This window comes from Trachypithecus francoisi, unplaced genomic scaffold, assembly GCF_009764315.1.
Source record: "Trachypithecus francoisi isolate TF-2019V2 unplaced genomic scaffold, Tfra_2.0 Contig00310, whole genome shotgun sequence".
Taxonomy (NCBI): domain Eukaryota; kingdom Metazoa; phylum Chordata; class Mammalia; order Primates; family Cercopithecidae; genus Trachypithecus; species Trachypithecus francoisi.
The window spans coordinates 70746-87807 of NW_022680560.1; the positions used below are offsets into that span (position 1 = coordinate 70746).

General features: G+C 51.6%; 2 pseudogenes; both read right to left on the reverse strand.

Annotated features, from left to right (window-relative positions):
* Positions 1 to 3142, reverse strand: part of LOC117083229 — a 34493-nt pseudogene extending 31351 nt beyond the window's left edge.
* A 7436-nt stretch (positions 3143 to 10578) lies between these two features.
* Positions 10579 to 11236, reverse strand: LOC117083220 (annotated as a pseudogene).
* Between the last annotated feature and the right edge of the window lie 5826 nt (positions 11237 to 17062).

A 17062-nucleotide genomic window follows, 5' to 3' on the forward strand; every position in this document is an offset into this window, starting at 1 on the left:
TGCCAGCTACTTGGGAGGCTGAGGGAGGAGAATTGCTTGAACCCAGGAGACAGAGATTGCAGTGAACCAAGACTGTGCCATTGGACACCAGCCTGGGCAAAGAAGCGAGATTCTGACTCAAAAAAAAAAAAAAAAGGGAATATAATGAATTCCCTATAAAATGAAAACATACTTTTCACCTGAATATATATATATATATAATAAAGTCAATATTTTTCCACATAAGCTCTCTTTCATTTTGTTAATTTGTCTTCTGAAACAGAGGCAGCTTTAATTTTTACTTTGCTAAATCAACCTTCAGAATGTCTGCTTAAGAGGTCATTCTCAGGAAGGCCTTTGTCAACATAAAATGTTCCTGTAAAATAAGCATTTGTGTTGTCTGGTATTTTACTAATTTGCATATGTAAAAAATTCAATCTGTATTCCATCAGGAACTCATTTTTGTGACATAAAATTTCATTAGTTTTCTTCAAACAGCAGGCATTTTTTCATTAATAATTCATCTTTTCCTACTCATCAATCCTTACTTCTATCTTACATAATTTCAGTGTTTCTGGGTTTCCTACTCTATTCCATGCGTTTGTCTTTTCAGCTGTCAGTAAACAATTTATTGTCGAAATTATAGCACATTTTGCTATCTAGAGGAGAAGTGTTTTTTCACTCCATTATGAGATTTTTTAAAAATGTCATCACAATAGTGAAAGACAGCAGGTGTCATACAAAAATGTTAAAAACTTGATATTTTCATTGGGTCTATGTAAAATTGATAAACACAGAAAGGGCTCACATTTTGAGAAAAACGTGCCTTCCCATTCAAGAACACAGAACCCACCTCTTACTTCCAAGTTTCTCTCTAAGAACCTACAATAAGGAACCTACCTACACAGGTGGATACGGATGTAAAACGGTCAGTTTTATCTGAAAACTTTTCACCTACTGAAAATAACTCACGGTATTTTTGATAGGGGAATGAGTTTTCTCATTAGGCGCCTCCTATAATGTACATAAACCATGTTTTAAAGGTGTTCGTTAAAAATAACAACACCGTATATGCTTAACTTTGTGAGTTAAATCACTCAAATTCTCCACCTACTCCAGCCAGGGAATTATGAGGAATGGAAAACAGCTCCGCCACTGGGAGAGTGCCCCGCGCCCTCCAAGGCCCAGTCCCAGGGCCTGCGAGGAAGCCGGGCCTGGGGCCCCCCTCCCACCCAGGGCTGAGGCCCTGCTACCTGTGCTGTTTGTCCAGGGCGTCCAGGTCTCCGCTCCTGCGCTCCAGGCAGCGCTCCACCTCCCCTGCGTCGCCCTTGACAGCCACCCTGTGGATCTTCTGCAGTTCAGCCTCCCGGATTCGGTACCCTGAACCCATGTAGTGGTGTGGTCTATGGAGCCCAGGACTGTCTGGCGCCTGTGGCTCCCGAAGCCAGCTTCATGGTGGTGACTTCTCAGACCCCCAATCACCGGCTCTTGAGCGGTGGCAGCTTCCTGTCACCTTTTCACCATGCCCCCCTGACCCCGCCGACCCAGCCCCAAATCCCCTATCCAACCCCAAGTACGGATCCAACTCCAAATCCGCGATCCAATCCCCAGTCTGCGATCACAAATCTATGATGAACTCCAAAATCCGCGATCCAGCCCGGTCCACCACAGCCTTCAGCAGGGACACTCCCAGCCTCCGACCTCTCAGACGGAGTGAGCTTGGCAAAGCCATTGGGCGCGCACCTGTACGGCGGTGGCCGCCAGCTCCTGGAAGCCGCTCACAGGTGGTGCGCGCAAGCAGGTGGGGCTGCAGCTCTCCACGGGTGCCACTAGGCTCGAGGATTCTCCTGGGCTCGCTTGCGCGGCCCCAGGATCGTACGCGTGCAGCCCGGCAGCCCCGCCTGAGGAGGAGGACCTGTCTGCCCTTGCAGCCCACCCGGCTTCTCCTCGGAAGGGAGATAGGGTGCTGGCAAGGGTACTCTCGGCCACCTGAGTGGCTTCGTGGATTGCCTGGCTTCACGTTGAAGCTCTGGTCCTGGAGTCTGTGTGGCTAGTGTCAGGTAGCGGGAAAGGCATGGAGAGTCAGGAACTGCTCCTTCCCCCACCCGCCCTCACCGCTGCCAGTGCCCCACGAATGGTTTGCAGCTGTAGATCTGGCACTGGCACGAGATGGCGGAGCTTCCACTAGATGGCATCAGGGTCGCCCAGTGCACAGCCTACATGGCCTCGAGTTGAGCTCCTCTTGGACATCTCTCCGGATCCTGGGCCCTGGCGCTGGGCGCTCTGTATCCACACCAATGAAACAGGGACCGCTGGTGGGGCCGATGGCCTGACTTTGCCGCCTGAGTGTCTGGCCTCAGGATTCACGCTACTGGGGGGCAGGCCTGGTCTGGAGTGTCCAGTCACTTGCTGCTAGTGCACCACGTCTAGGCTACAGCTGCGGCTTGGATGCCAGTGGGGGCTGGCAGGCCTAGTACCTGATGTCCTCAGGGTCATGTTCATCGCTGGTGTGCTCTGACTTGGCCTCCTCCAAGAACGCAGGGGCTGCCGAGGCAGTCTCTTCGTGGTAACTGGGATGATATTAACCAACAGATTCCCACCTGGTGCCGCTGCTGTGCAGACTGCCTGACTTGGGCGCCCAGGCACTGGCCCAGGGTCCGTGTGGCAGGTGTGCGGGTAGGGTGGGTGGTGCGGAAGGTCAGGGGTTGCTCTGTCATCTCTGCTTGTGTGCAATTTGCAGTTCTGCAGTTTTCTGCAACAGCTGAGGCACTGGCGCGGGAAAGCAGAACTCTCCTGGATGGCGTCAAGATTGGGACACAGAGCACAGCCCAGCAGGCCTGAGGGTCCGCTCCTTTTCCAAGTGGTCTGAAGCCTGACCCAAATGCTGAGCACTCTGCCTGGGTGCGGATAGGGCTGACTGATTGGTTGCAGAGTGGGCCATCTGGCTTTACCACTGAGGCATCTGGCCCAAGGATCCACATGCTGAGGTCGTGAGCTGGAGGTGGCCAGACAGTTGCTGCCCACGTGCAGGTGGCAGCCGCAGCTTGGGCACCTACGGGGATTGGCGGGGCTGGCACTTGATGACCTCAGGGTCGCCAAGTGCACCGCCTGCCCAACTGAGGGTCTGTTCCTCTTTAGCCTGAGCCAACGGCGCAGGGGCCATGGTGGCTGTTTCTCCGTGGAAACTGGGATGGGGTGAGCGGCCAGTTCCCGTCCTTTGGCTGCCGGGCCAACTGCCAGACTTCACCGCTGCCGCCCAGGCATCTGTCTCTGGGGTTGCCTCTACTTGGGTAGAAGTGAGGGTCGGGGTGGGCGTGGGGCATCACCGGTTGCCAGGCCAGCACTGTCTTTGAAATATATTCAGATGGCGGCGGCACCTGGGAAGAAACTCAGACCCAGTCAGCCCTTCCACCAAAGTGCCGGTTCCGGATCCTGATGCCTCCACCCACACCACAGAGCCGCGCCCACCGTGGTGTCTGCTAATCCATGTCCGGCATGCCTAGGGGTCCCAGGCGGTCTCCGCAACACAGAGCGAGAGAGCACGGGCCCGGGAATCCAATGCGGGTATATGAGGGCCTTGCCGTGGCCAGGATTCCTGCGGAAACGTTGTGCACTCGCTGCGCTCGAGGAACAGGAGCAGGAGGAGGTCAGGTCACCCTCTAGAGTCTGGAGGTCCAGGGAGAAGAGGAAGGCTCCTTCCCTGGAGACCACTGCTGTTGCTGCAACCTCTGCCACCACCGGCAGGGCACCCCCCTGATAGTGCCCCTAACCCGCCGCCTGCTGTTGGTCCCAGGACAGCGCCCCTAACACCCTCCCCTCATGGCTGCAGTGTAGAACCCAGTAGCCCCCCAACCCGTATCCGCGTCGGACGTTGCAGCACCAGATAACTCCCCCAAACTGCCCCCTACAGTGGGCCAAGCAGTCACTGATGGGACCCCCAACCCACCCCCCGCGCTGGGCAGTGACGTCCCAGAAAGCGCTGCAACCTGCTCCCCGCGGTGAATAGTGCAGTCACAGATCCTTAAGGCCCCCATCCCGCTCCCCACAACGGGCTGTGCAGCCCCACATAGCAGATAGCACCCCCAACTATCCCCCAGCCACAGGGAATGATGACCTGAATAGCATACCCCACCTGCCCCCCCCCCACCGCGGTGGGCAGTGTATCCCCCCACAGCACCCCTAACCTGTATGCTGCTTCCGAGATAGGGTCCCAATAGCGCACCAAACCGGGCCCCTACCACAAATAGTGCAGCAGCTGATAGAGCCCCTAACTCGCCCCCCACTGACTGCAGTGCAGTCCCCGAACCGTGCCCACAACCCACCCCACCACCCTGTCTGCCACTGGCGGGCGGTATCGCCCCTAAACTGCCCCTTGCGCGTGCAGTGTAACCCCCAATGGCGCACCCAACTCGCCCTCTATCATGGGCCGTCTGGCACCCGATAGCGCCCGAAACCACCCCCTCGAAGAACCTCCCTGCACAGCCCCCCTTTCTCACCTCCCCAACCGGCAGTGTAGCACCAGATACTGCCCCTAACCTATCCCCTGCGGCGGGCAGTGCAGCCTTGGATAGCACCCTCACACCACTGTCCGCAATGAAGCTGGACAAGTCAGCGCCCTGATTAGTCCCCCCACCCCCACGCCGCCGGCAGTGCAACCACAATAGCAGCCCCAACCCACCCCCTACTGCTGCTGTAATGATAAAAGTTGGAATGTCTTATGTGTAAATATATATAACTAACTATATGTTTGATTGTTTTAAAGACAGTTCTAGAGTAGGAAAAAAAGGACAGAATTAGAAATTTAACTTGAAACCATTGGAGTGTCTGAGTTTACTGAGGGAAAGTGTGTTGAATGATAACAATTTGGGAAAAACAGAACAAACAACTGTGAAAACTTAGGGATCAGATATAGCAAGAAGAATCTGCACAGTTAATTGAGAGATGGAATTTTAAAATAAGTAGACCATGGAAACATAAAACCTAAGGCAAAGTGTGTGTTCTAAAATAAGAGAGAAGTTAACAGTGTTACATTATTCTTAAAATATATGCAAGGTAAGGATTAAAAATGTTCTATTTTATTTAGTGACTCTTGAAACCTTGCCATGGAAAGGTTTACTGGAATGCTGAGTTAAATTTCAGTTCTTGGAGTACAAAGATATGAATGGGAAATGATGTAATGTGAGTGAATAAAGAGACTTATTTTTAAAGGAGACATAAAAGCAGCTGGAGTGTGATATTTCATTAACTCGCACGTGCACTTTTATGCGTGTGTGTGCTTCATGCTTGTTTGCTTTACAATATGGGGCACATTAAAAGTGGTAAGAACTAAGGAACTTAAGACTGAGAAAGCACAAATAATCAATGAAATAAGATTTCTGAGAAAGTCAGATGAAATACAAACCAGCTCCATGTCAGCTAAGATATTTCCTTTCCCAGATCTCCACAATGCAGAATTTTTCAATCTTTAATACTTTAATGCACATTTTGAAATACCAAGAAGAGAATGCACTGAGGTCATATCAGAGTCAGAACTTCATTTCCAAAAGCCATTTCCCTCCTGCCCAACAGTACTAGTAAACCAACATAGAGTAAGAAATGGAAGGCTATTTATTTTGCCAGATAGCAGAAGTACAGTGGCTGTGTTTTGCCAAGGAAATCTACAGTATGTTTTCATTTTCAGGTTTATATTTAGTTTGGAAATCTGTCTTCTACAGAGGAAGTTGATTATTGAATAAAATGTCTACATGAATATTCCCATCTCATAACCATACAATACGCTCATTGAGTTAAATGGCAGCATGGCCTACTTAATTTACATGGATTTCTCCCTTTTTCTCATAGGAAATATAATAAGAAAAATTTGAGTAAGAATTAATACCATATGATTCTACTGTACTCTAATATATGCAACATTCTCCAAATCACTTATTTATTACATAACACTTTTTACATACTACAGAACTGCATTTCACCTAAGGCAGGGCATATACATTCTCACTCAAAATGGAACAGAGTATATAGTATATGCTCTTGAACACTGTGAATGTGAAGGACATTCTAGCATCAGGGCTACCTTAGTCACTGTGGAAACTATTAGAAACAAAAGAGTAATTTGTTTTTCTCACTCTTGCAGACAGCAGAAGTAAGTACAGCCAGGTACAGTGGCTCATGCCTGTAATCCCAGCACTTTGGGAGGCCCAGGCAGGCAGATCACCAGAGGTCAGGAGTTCAAGACCAGACTGGCCAACATGGTGAAACCCTGTCCCTGCTAAAAATACAAAAATTAACCAGGCATGATGGCAGGCACCTATAATGCCAGCTACACTCGGGAGGCTGAGGTAGAAGAATCACTTGAACCAGGAGGCGGAGCTTGTAGTGAACCTAGATTGCACAACCTAGATTGTAGTGAACCTAGATTGACAACAAAGCAAGACTCCATCTCAAAAAAAAAAAAAAAAAGAAAAAAAAAAGAAAGAAAAGAAAAAAAAAGTAACTGTCATTTTCAAGACAGGTACTGAGAAATTTATAGAAAATATTGGACATACAAAATGTAGGTTATCTAAAACCATAACTTTTTTATTGGGTACTTTGATTTTAGTTCTATTAACCTCTATCAGTGATGACTGGAAATGATTCACCAGGGTGAATCTTTATTTCCACTAATGCACATAAGTCTAGTATGATATTATCAGCATGCATAACAAGCCTATGGACAGTGGATGTGTCTGTGAGAGCTGATTCCCATTGAGCTAAGCATTTTGAAGTTAGCTCAATATGAGTTTTCTTTGTTCTCTTTGATAGAATTATAAACTAAAAGGTCACGCAAGACTATCATTCCTAACAATCTATATCCTAACAGGCAAATCGAATGGTGGATTCAAGAATTCTAACCATACGTACAAAATGCCAAAAAGAGGAGATACTAGAATAAATGTGAGACTACTATTTTAGGAGAATAAACTCTCATCACTATTGTTTATAATAAGCTCACCCAATTCTGTGCTTTTGAAACAGCTATAGTAAAAAATGCTTTTTGAGAGCATATGTATTTTTTTAAATAAGGAAAACATACCCATCCAGAACCAGATGCAGCCCCTGAGGCTCTCTCAGGCCTGGTCTCAGGGCCTTATTCCAGTCAGATGGGGTGGCCCCTGGGTAGGGCCCAGGCCCGTCCAGACCCGAGAGTAGGGATTCTTTTTTTCCCAAACCAAATTAATTTTAAAGAAATCTCCCACTCTGTTTCTCTAGTGTGTTCATTACATTCGTTGTTGTGATTAAGTAGGCAGATCTTAAAATGAGTGATTTTAACTGCTCAAAAATGTACAATTCAGTGACATTAAGTGCATTAGCAATGCTGTGCAACCATTCCCAATACCCAGTTCAACAACATTCTCACATGACCTTTTGTGTCTGGCTTCATTCCTGTAACATCTTTTCAAGGTTCATCCATAACATAAAATGTGTCCAAATTTCATGGCTTTTTATGGCTGAATAATATTCCATGGTGTATGCAGACCATGCTTTCTTGATTCACTCATCAGCTGAGGACCACGTGAGTCCTCTCCCCTGTTTGGTGGTTGTGCACAGAGCTCAATGAATATGTGTGAACAGAATTTGTTTGCAACCCTACTCTCGGTTCTCTTATGCATACTTGGGAGTGGAATTGCCGAGTCATATGGTGCCTCTTTCTGCTAGGGTAGCCACAGCAAAACGCCATAGGTGGGGAGGCGTCAACAGACTTTTTTTCTCTCACATTTCTGGAGACTTGGAGGTCCAAGATCAAGGTGTCGGCCCATGGGTTTCTGGAGAGGGCTCTCCTGGCTGGTAGCCACCTTCTCACTGTCCTCATGCAGTGGGGAGAGCGCCCTGGCATTGCTTCCTCCTCCTATAAGAGCTTCAGCTGTACGGGATTAGGACCCACCTTGATGACGTCACTTAACCTAAAGATCCCATCTCCAAATACAGTCACATTGGTGTTAGGGCTTTGACATATGAATTTAGCAGGGGATGTGATTCAGTCCATAGCAGATGTTAATTCCAGAGATAGGGGTTCTCAGGGCAAGGGCAGATCAGGGCAAGTGGTAATTCTACAGATGAGGGTTATGAGGGTCAGGGCAGATGGCACAGGTGTAATTCTATAGATGGGGATTCTCAGGAGGAGGACAGATAAGAGAAAGTGATTAATTCTACAGATGGGGGTTCTCAGGGTGAGGGCAGATGGGGCAGGTGGTTAAGTCTACAGATGGGATTCCTGGGGCAAGGGCAGCTCAGGGCAGATGGTAATTCTATGGATGAGAGTTCTAGGGGCAAGGGCAGCTCAGGGCAGGTGGTAATTCTATAGATGGGATTCCTGAGACAAGGGGAGCTCAGGGCAGGTGGTAATTCTATAAATGGGGTTTTTGGGCAAAGGCAGATCAGGGCAGGTGGTAATTCTATAGGATAGGGTTCTCGGGATGAGGGCAGATGAAGCAGGTGGTAATTCTGTAGATGGGGTTCTTGGGGCGAGGGCAGACGAGGCAGATGGTAATTCTATGCATGGGGTTCTCAGGGTGAGGCAGTGAGGGTAACTGCACACACTGGGCTGGGGGCCTGATTCCAAGAGTCACGGCCTCCTTGCTCTCTGCACCCTTGGCTGTAAAGTGGCAAATGTGGCGCTCTGCCCTGTGCAGGGGTATCAGGCCGTGTGTGATGAGTGCCTGTTCCCCACTCCTGCTCAGGAACTCCTTGGACAAGGCTGCGTGTTCCAGGAGCAGTACGGCTGGGAACGACTGGGATGGTTTCATCCCCGAGGCCCAGCTCTGGTGAGTAGCGTCTGCTGGGTTGTGCCACTGGGAGGCCCTGCCCTGTCAACCCCCTTGCCCCTCTGTGTACCCCACTTTCTCAGGTGGCTCCACTGTCGTGATCAGTTATTCTGCACACAGGAAGCCGAGCCCCACTGACCTGCCCCCAAGGCTCAGTGCATTCTTTGTGCCATTCACACAGTCACCACTCCCTGTCCACCCCGGCCAGGTCTTCCATGGCCCAAGTGGGAAGGGCTGTGTGCAGAGCAGAAGGTTGTGTCCCGCGGTGGGGAAATAGCAAGAAGACTCCCCCAGGTTGCAGGAGGAATGGAGGAACTTCTCCTAATTCTGTGCATCTACTTTTGGCCACTGTTGGTTTATGTCAGGAGAGCGGCCAGTGGGAGAGTTGATGCACCCAGGGTGCTCGGTTTCACAGTGGCCTGGACTCTGGGCATTCTCTGGGGCCTCCCAGGGACCTGGATCCTCAGAAAGAGGAACAAAGGCAGTCCTGCAGTGAAACCTGGGACCCAGGCCCTCAGGAGCAGCCAACGCAAGACCTTACGGCCAGCTGAGGGGTAGCATTTGATCCAGATTTAGGGAAATCAAAATCCCCTTCCCGGACCTGCGTCTCACCAGTCCCTTCTGGTGCACCCATCTTCCATCCCCATGGTAACCTGCAGCCCAGGACAGGCTCCAGAGCTCCAGGGCATCAGGAGGGGAGATGGGAACCAGAGCTGACTAACAGGGCCTCGGCTCTGGGATCAGTATCCTCAGAGCCTCGTGATCACTGTCTTTTCTCCTGCTGCCCCTAGGGACATGCAGTCCTCACGAACCCTGCGGGGAGGAGGGGGTCTGGGCAGACCCTGCCTTGAAGCCCAGCCCACCCACTATCTTCCAGTCAGATCTGGCTTTGGAAGCCCCTCTGTCCTGTCCCTGGGTGAGGACAGGAGAAGAGAGGAGAGGAAAGCAAGAGTCAGGAACACACCCCAGGTCTCAAGATGGGCAGATTTTGCACCCCCACCCAGGAGCCAAACTGCATGTCCAGGATACCTTGGCAGGGATACAGCAGGTGGGATGTCCCTGCTGGGGAAGGAGTGGACTCCACACAGAGATGCCAGCAAAGCCTAACTCCATTACAACCTCACATTGGCTCCCACCTGTGTGTGAAGAGGAGGTGAGGCTGGGGCCGGCAGACAGGACTGGCAGCCCTGAGAGGCAAAGAATTGCCCGCACCTGCATTCACAGCTGTGCCATGCCACTAGTTAGGAGGGCAGGTGGGGGGTTGTCTGCAGGAGCAGAGGCTGAGGAGGGCCATGGGGCCGTGGGGTGTCTGAGAGGGGGATAGATACCACTGATGCCAAGGCAGTGGCAGAGAAACTGGACTCTGGAGCCTACGCACCTGCCTGGCTTCGTGCCACTGCCCAGTCCTGGACTTGTCTGTGCCCTTGGGTGAGATGTCACTTCTCTGCACCTCAGTTTCTTCATCTGTAGAAAGGGGCATGCCTGGTAGGAGCGTAAGGCACTTTCGGCAGGTCCTGGCCCAGAGCAGGAGCTGGGCCTGGAATTGCTGTGGCTCTGGGGAGCAGCCCTGGCTGAGGTTCTGTGTAACTGCCTTTCCCTGTCGTTTCCCACCTTGGGGAAGCATCCAGCTTCTCCAGCCTCCTGGGCCCCGGCTGGGCTCTCAGACCCACGAGGTGAGGCTTCTGCCTCCTTTGTACTGCTGTTTTGCCTGGACCTCATGGGAGTCCCCTGCCCGTGTCCACAACACACTTGCACTCACTGCAGGGGCTCTTCGAGGGCAGGGCCAGACCTGACTCCATCATAGCCTCAGTGGGACCCTGCTCTGGGGTGGGAAGTGGGAAGGGACAAGGAAGGGAGGCCGAGGACCACGTGTTTTCTTCCCAGGTCCTAGAGTATGACTACTACCAGGCTTACAGGAGCCAGTGCACTAGGACTACTAGGACTAGAACTACGCCTACCTTAGGCTGCTGGGGGATGAGTACACCTTCCACTTCCCACCCCACCACAATGCTGTGCATAGCTGGGGTCCACAGCGGCGGTCCATCCCTCTGCTAATCCCTCAGATGAGCCTCCCCATTGGGCCAGCCCTCGGCTGGCCCCGCAGAGGCTCCCCTCCCCCAGGAGTCTCTTCAGGCTCTGCATTCATGCTGTTTCTGGCGGACTCCATTTTGAGGAGGAATCATGAATTTTCCTCTCCCCGCTCCTCCCTCTGTATGGAGATTTTGCCAGCAGGCAGGCCTGAGCTGAAGTGGTGCTGCTGGGGATGGGGTGAGGTGGGGGCTAAGGTGATGGGCTAGGGCCTGGTGGGGCCGCACTGTTCTGAGCCTCCCCCTCCAACTCAGCAATCTGGAGCTGCTCCAAGGCTGGCATGAGATGTGGTGGGGGAAGGGGCTCCTACTTCCTGGAAGCCAGCACAAAGCAGATCCAAGACAAGGTACCCGGAGGCTCTTGGGCATCAGGCCCCTATGGGACCCTCCAAGGGACAAGCAGAGGGAACCAGAGCTGGGAGGGCCATGGCCTGAAGCCTGCTTGCTGTTCGTCTTGCTCCAAAGTGGGCAGGCAAGGCTGGTCACACGGGGCACCTGGCAGCCCATCACCCCTGCCCAGGGACCTGGCTCCCACATGTGGGGGTGAAGGTGAGGAGTCTTGGGGGGCCTCCTCCCCTGCAACAGCCTGCACCACACAGGGGCATTCTCCCCAACAGCTGTCCCAGAAGGAGCAAGGCCAACCTCTGCCCTGGCCTGCCCAGCCTGTGTTGTAAAGCACTCACAGGTAGAGCACACCTGTTGTCCCACGCCATCCCAGGGAGACGTGTGACGTCTCACTGCTAATCTGATATAGGAGCAAAGCCAAGGCCTGAGCCCAGAGTCTCAGAACCCAGGGACAGCTTAGGAGGCATCCATTAGGGGATTCCTTCCTGGGGCCTCTGGGACAGGTGCAAGCCCAGCTTCACTGGTGTCTGACCCTGTGGTTGCCCAGGAGCCCATGCCCTGAAGGGCCCAGCTTGGGTTCATGCTCTGCTGTCAGTGCCTTGAAACTCTTCATGGTCTTTGGACAAGGGCCCCGCTGGGTCCCGCACTGGGTTCTGTAGCCAGTCCTGAAGGGAAGAAAGCGTTCATTTCCACCATCTCCCCCAAAGCTTGCTCTAGTGACAGAACATCTGTTCAAGCTGTTGGAAGAGGGAGCTCCTACAGGAAGGAGGTGTGTGTGTCATGAAGCGCCTGAGCAGCAGGGCCGGCTCAGTGCCTGAGTCCCTCGTCACTGCCTCCCGGTGAGTGCTCGGGGCTCCCTCTGGCACCTCCACACCCACAGCTTCTAAAGCCTGTGGGACTCTGGCCGTCAATGATGTGGGAGCTCATGGGAGATGCCAACTTGGCTTTGTGGCTTCTTCTGACCTCCGCAAACATGCCTGAAGCCGTCGTAAAGCAGGAAACATGTGCTTGTTCTCAGCGCTGGAAGTTTCTCCAGCCTCTAGAGGAGCCTGAGGGTTTTGGTCAGCAGCCCTGGTAGCATCAACAAAGGTACAGCGGAAATTGACAAAGGTGAGCCCTGTGCTGAAGGACAATGATGCGTGGCAGGGCTGTAGAAACCACGGAGGACTCAGGAACCGGATAGTCCCAGTGGTGTGCTGATAACAGCTTAACAACCAACTTTATGGGATGGAGGGGAGGAAGCTGGCTCTGCAGCATTGGCCAATTTTTCCCTGATGTAAATACTTTCTCCATGGCTGATTTCAATCCAGTCTGCCAATGAGGCATCACTGAATATGGAGCAAGGTAGGGATCTGCATGACCAGTTCTCAGGGTCAGTGCACCCCTGCACAGCCTGGCTGGACCGTAGCTCTGCCACTGCCCAGCTGTGCCACCATCCCTGGCCTCCCTGAGTACATGACGAGTAATATGAGTTCCCTCATGGAAACTCAAAGGCAGTTTGGAAGGAGATGAAACAGCTTCTTGACACACGGTAGTTGTTCAGGAAGCTGTGGTTGTTGCTGTCATGATTATTTTTTTTCCCATAGTAACAATGAGGTGGGCACATCTGCTCAGCAGCGGGAGGCATGTTGAGCCCTGAAGGAAAGACCAAGTAGAACATCCAGTGAAGAAGAGAAGACTCTGAAAACCTCACCCAGGCATCTGTAAACCTGGGGAAGGAAATAGGGAGTTGTGTTTGTGTGTGTGTGTGTGTGTGTGTTTTAAACTGCTGTATTGAGATCTAATTCACAAACTATATGATTTATTCATTTAAAGGGCAAAACTCAATATTTTTAGTGAGTTCACAGGGTTGTGCAACCATCACCATGATCTAGTTTTAGAACATTTTCATCTCCCAGCAAAAGATACCCCATACCCTGCCCTATCCCCAGCCCAGGGCAACCCTACTCTACTTTCTCTCTCTGTAGATGTATCTAGTTCAGACGTTTCACATAAGTAGAATCATAAAATATGTGTTATTTTTGTGATCAACTTCTTCTGCTAAGTGTGATATTCTCAAGGCACATCCATGTTGTGGCGTGTGGTGTCCGCACTTCATTCCTTTTTTTTTTTTTTTTGAGGGCGGGGGATAGAGTCTTGCCCTGTCACTCAGGCTGGAGTGAAGTGGTCCAATCTCAGATGACTGCAGCCTCCGCCTCCTGGATTCAAGTGATTTTCTCATCTCAGCCTCCTGAATAGCTGGGACTACAGGCACGCACCACCATGCCCAACTTTTTTTTTTTTTTTTTGTATTTTTAGTGGAAAAAGGGTTTCCTTATGTTGACCAGGATGGTCTCAAACTCTTGACCTCAGATGGTCTGCCTGCCTTGGTCTCCCAAAGTGTTGGGATTACAGGTGTGAGCCACCACACCCTTTGCCCATTTTTAATGACAGTATTTGACTTTTTATTAAGTTATTAAGAGTTCTTTATTCTGTCTGGGTAGAAGGCCCTTATCATACATAAGATTTGCAAATATTCTCTCCCATCCCGTGGGTTGCCTTTTCACTATTACTGTCCTTGGATGCACAAATGCACTTGTGATGAATGTCCTTCCATCTGACCTTTGCTTTTGTGACTTGCGCTTTTGGTGTCCTCTCCAGGAAACCCTTGCCATTTCCAACTCCCCATGCTTTCTTCCCAGAGGTTGTACAGCTACAGATCTTACCCTTATGTCTTTGTTCCATGTCTAGTTAATTTTTGGACATGATGTAAGTTAAGTGACCAGCTTCTTGCTTCTGCACGTGGCTATCGGATCCTCCCAGCACCACTTGTTGGAGACTCTTTCCCATGAGTGGCTTCAGCGTCCTTGTCGAGATCACGTGACCACATATGTGAGAGTTCATTTTACTTCGCTTTCTGCAACTTTACTGACTTTGTTTAATAGTTTCAAGCAGTGTTTTTGCATGGAGTTTTCAGGATGTGGAAACGATTTAAACAAAACCTTTAGGCCCTTCCTGCTGATCTTCCACAATTCTGTGACTCCATCCACGGCCAGGAATTCCATCTTGCAATTTGGGGCTTTCAGAGCCCACCTGAGCCAGGGTGGCCAAGGACCACATGCCAGGACCACGTGCTTGGTACACACACACCATCCCTGGTTGACGGGTCAGAGGAGGGCACTGAGGCCGAGTGGGCTGACCCCCATGGGTGCTGGGAGATGCTGTTCCCACCCAAGCCTGGCTGAAAGGGAGACCATGTTCCAGATGTCCTTGATCGGCCTGTCCCTCTACTTGTGGGTCCCCACTTGGAAGAACTGGGGACTGATCCCACTTCACTACTTTGGTGGAAAAAAATGCAAGATGCCTCAACAACCAGTGATTCTGAACTTAGAGAGGCCCCTGGATTTCCCCAGACTCCCTCACTTTGCCGGAAAGCAGGTGTGGCCCATTTTCCTCCTTCATTCAGGGACTCTTTCTTGGGCCAGGCTGTGCATGGAGTACGATGCACAGACCCAGTTGACCCCATCTTCGTTGAGCTGCTGGAACCAGGAAGGATGGGACCACTCCCTCCCTTCCACCCGTGAACCCTTACCCTCTCACTGAGCTGGGTGACGGGACTTTGTCTGAATAAGAGATCCACAACTGGAAGACCATGAACAGGTGCACTTTAAAAATTATTTTTCCTGTTTCAAAATGAGATTGGTTTTGAGCCCCAAGCTCCTCCATAGGCTGTCTAAAATTAGAATCCCGTTGACAAGGCCATCTTTGTCAGGGACCTAAAGCAGGGAAATGTCAAGAGTACACTTTCTGTGTCAGTTCTGCGTTTTTTAAGAGGTGTGGGCAAATGGCAACTTACGGCAAATTTGCACTGTTTCCAAAGCTTTTAGAATCCAGCCCCTCAGCGGTCATATGATTAAACTGTCAGGTTTGTAAGGAGCTGCTCCTGTGGACGGGAGAGCAGGCTCCGCCCTTCTTCCCACAGGCGTATCCCAGCGGGAGCTGTACTGGGCAGGCCTTTCCACTCAGAGCAGCGGTGGAATCAGCTCCTCTGCTGTCTGGGATCCTGCAATCCACCCAGCTCTCTGCATTCTTTTTGTGAGCTCTGTGGTCCCAGGGCTGAGCACTCAGGCCTTCCCATGGGAGTCAGTGGGTTCAAGGGCTTGCCTGAAGGTGAGGACACAGACTCCAGTTTCTGGGTGTGGACACAGCACGCACCCAAACCAAGTGTGCAAGGAAAATCATGCCTCCGGCGCAAGTAGCCCCCCAGGCTGCCTGTGGCCTCCATGCGCTGAGCACTAGCCTGGTGTGCAGGTGTGTGGGACACACCCTCCCAAAGACAACTGCTATCCTCCCAGAGCTGGGTCTGCCCAGCCTGTGTCTGCCTCAGCCCAGGGACATTATTGACAGTGTTCCCACCATTGCATGGGCCATGGGGGGATGAGATGAAGCTTATACCATGAGCACATGATAATCAGCACTGTCATTTACGCTGGGCTTTGGGCCATTGTGTCTTTCACAGTCAGGTATCCACAGACCCACAGGCCTTTCTCTCCTGCCTCCCACCACGTCCACTGCCCAGTGCTGGGCCTTTGCGCCCTCACCTGTATAGCCCCTCTGTGATGGCAATCTTCTGCTCTGCCTGCCAGCCTGGTCTGGCGCCCCAGGCAGGGGCCTTGCTTTCCAGCCCCTTCCCCACCCAGAACATGGTTGTGCTTACGGCCAAACCAAGCCCTGAAGGGCAGAGGTTATGGCTGTCTTCAGAGCCCTGTGCTGGGCCGAGGCTGACCAGAATGGTAGGCGATGGGCTCCTTGGACAACAGGCTTGGCACCTGGCTGTCCTCTTCCCCGATGCCTCTGTCCCCACCAAGCACAGCCAGGGTGGTGTCCCCTGAGCCATGCTTCCAGCTTCCCCCTGCCCTTTGCAGACATGTCTCAGAGCTTCTGAAACAGATAAAGCCGGCTCACAACCTCATCTTACAGACAAGGAAGGGTGAGAAGCTTGCCCCAGGTCACTGCTGTGGACTGAACGATGACCCTGAAAGCATGTCTACACATCCTAACTTGCCAGAACCTGTGAATGTGCCTTCACTTGGAAATAGGATCTTTGCAGGTGTAATTAACATCAGCATCTCCAGATGATATTATCTAGGGCTAGGGAAGTTCCTAAATCCAGTGACAAGTGTCCTTGGAAGACAGAGACACAGAAGGGAGGCTGTGAGGGCTGAGGCAGAGACTGCAGTGACACAGCCACAAGCCAAGGGGTGTCTGGAGGTGCTCAGGATTCTCCCTGGAGAGTGGAAGGGTCCTCTCCAGAACCTGCAGAGGGAGCATGGCTTGCCCACACAGTGATTTTGGATTTTGAGCCTCCAGAACTGAGAGAGTTTGCTGCTATTGTTTTAAGACACCAGTTGTGGTCATTTGTTATGGCAGACAGGAAACTAACCCAGTCCTGTAGAAGATCTGAGGTCCACAAATGGCAAACCTGTCATCTCCCCCTCCCAAAGGTGACCCCCTACTTCTCCCTAAAGATTTCCAGAGCAGCTGGTGGGAGTTCTCCTTGGAAGACCCCATTTCTTGGTGGCAGTCTGGCTGGGACCCAGGGCCAGCTGGTAGTCATGGTGACAGTAGGAGTTGTCCACCAGGAAGTGGTGGACTGGGCCTGGACCTCAGCCATCCTACCTGGCCACATCTAAGCCATGACTTTGTGCCCCAGATCTGGACCATGCAGCTGTCCTTCACTGGGGAGCTGGGCTGGGAGCTGCACATTCCAAAGGTGTCCTGTGTGACTGTGCACTGGGCTATGATGGCTGTGGGTGCCAACCATGGCCTCGTCAATGCAGGGTACCACGCCAATGACTCCCTAAGCACTCA